General features: G+C 40.4%; 1 pseudogene; it reads right to left on the minus strand.

Moving 5' to 3' along the window:
- Nucleotides 1-675: 675 nt before the first annotated feature.
- On the minus strand, nucleotides 676-1,660 carry LOC126080825 (olfactory receptor 5B2-like; annotated as a pseudogene).
- Between the last annotated feature and the right edge of the window lie 544 nt (nucleotides 1,661-2,204).

A 2,204-nucleotide genomic window follows, 5' to 3' on the forward strand; every position in this document is an offset into this window, starting at 1 on the left:
AAAGACCCTGTTCTCATAGAGTTTACATTGTAGCTGGGGGAGGTAGACAATAAAAGAAAGTGAACTAATAAATACACAATAGAGGAGTGTTGATAAGGGCATGAAGAAGAATGCAGGGTGAGAGGACAGTGTACATGGGAAGGGGGAGGGTATTTTATAAAAATGGTCAAGGAACTTCTCTATGATAGGAAAACATTTAGGCAGAGACCAGAAGGAAGAAAAGGAACACTCCAGTCTGAGGGTACAGCAAGTACAAAGGGCCCTGAGGCAGGGTCATGCTTGGAGTTGTCAGGGAATAACAAGGAAATGGGTGTGAATGAAATGGAGTGAAAGACTGAGGAAGTTACAAGAGATAACGTAACTCAACTAAAGTATGAATGAATAGGCAGCATTAACCATTTCAAAGTGTTTGCTGACAGAAAGATGTACAACATGATTAATGTTCTCGGTGTATCTTCAAATAGTGTGAAATGTTGGTGGTGGTGTTCTTAGGTGACATCCTCATTCAGGTATGACATTTCCGGGCATAATGTTTTCTTTTTTCTAGACGACAGGCTTTTGAAGAGGTAAGGGTATTACCTCATGAAGTGAAGTGCAGTGTGAGCCTTAAAATGTGAGCCACTGGACGGAGAAGATCTGAAATGAAAGAAACTGGGACATTTCGATCCCACACCATTAAAATCCCAGTCCTAGAGACAATTTTGCCTTGTCAATAGCCTACTTGAATACACCCTTGACCTCCTTGTTCCTCAGGCTATAGACCACAGAGTTCAGCATGGCGATGACTGTGGCATAGAACACGGATGACATTTTATCTGTGTCCATGGAGTTTTTTTTTTTTTTTTTTTATGGAGTGACTGGAGCTGGGCTGTGGGTACATGAAGGTGACTGCCCCATAGAAAATGGAAACAGCAGATGTGGGAAGCACAGGTGGACAAAGCTTTTTGGTGTCCCTGAGCTGAGTGTATCTTCAAGATGATGATAAATATGAACAGGTATGAAATCAAGATAACCAGAAGAGCAAAAAGGACATTGAAAGTTGACACAAAAACAAGAACCAGCTCCCTAATGTGTTTATCAGAGCAAGAGAGAGCCATGACTGCTGGAACATCACAGAAAAAGTGCTGGATCATATTGGACCTGCACAAAGAAAAACTGAATATGTCCCCAACATGGAAGCAGGCATTCAGGAAACCACAGACATAGGAGCCTATGGCCAGACGTGTGCATACACTGGCACACTGGTCGTCATGGTTGTGGCATAATGCAGTGGCTTACACACTGCTGTGTGACGGTCATAGGTCATTGAGGCCAAGAGGTAATTTTCCACTATGGCAAAGGCTACAAAAAAGAACATTTGAGCAGCACATGCATTGTAGGAGATGATATTGTCTCCTACAAGGAACCCAGCCATGATCTTAGGAGTGACAGTTGAGGAGTAACCAAAGTCCACCAGCGAGAGATTACTGAGGAAAAAGTACATGGGAGTGTGGAGACGAGAGTTCAGCAGAATCAACGTCATCATTCCCAGGTTCCCAAACATACTGATGAGGTAAATGAGGGTGAACAAGATAAAGAGAGGGACTTGAAGTCCTGGAGTGTTGGTGAGACCCACTAGGATGAACTCAGTCACCTCTGTACTGTTCTCCATGGAAACCATGACATGCCCTGCAATAGTGAGAAATAAGGGAACAGTTGGTAATGGAAAAAGTATTTCACTGAAATTAAAATATAAGTACTCCATTATTTCATTATGATAGTAATTCATTCTTCATCATTCTCTGAACTGACATGGATTTGCCAAAATAAGTGGATGCATAAATTATCTATGTAGTTATAGACTGTGAAACAGGAGATTCCTCAAAAATCATATGGCCAACTTCCCACTTTTGTTAATGAATAAACCGAGGTGCAGAAAGAAGTTGTAACTCGTCCCAAGTCATATATTTTCAATAAATACATTGCCCAAATCAGATCACCTAAGTCTATGAACAGCTTACATTTATAGAATGCTCACATTTCAGGTACTATCCTAGGCTATTTCTTTTTAAAATTTATTTATATAATGTTTAATGTTTTTATATATGTTTAATCCCCTGAACAAGCTGATAAAAGGTTGATTATTTTGAGCAAGTTTACTTGAGTGTCAAATGAGCCAAGCAGAATGGTTACTATGACCCATGCCCTTAACTGAAATGTAATTA

The sequence above is a fragment of the Elephas maximus genome, chromosome 7, assembly GCF_024166365.1.
Source record: "Elephas maximus indicus isolate mEleMax1 chromosome 7, mEleMax1 primary haplotype, whole genome shotgun sequence".
Taxonomy (NCBI): domain Eukaryota; kingdom Metazoa; phylum Chordata; class Mammalia; order Proboscidea; family Elephantidae; genus Elephas; species Elephas maximus.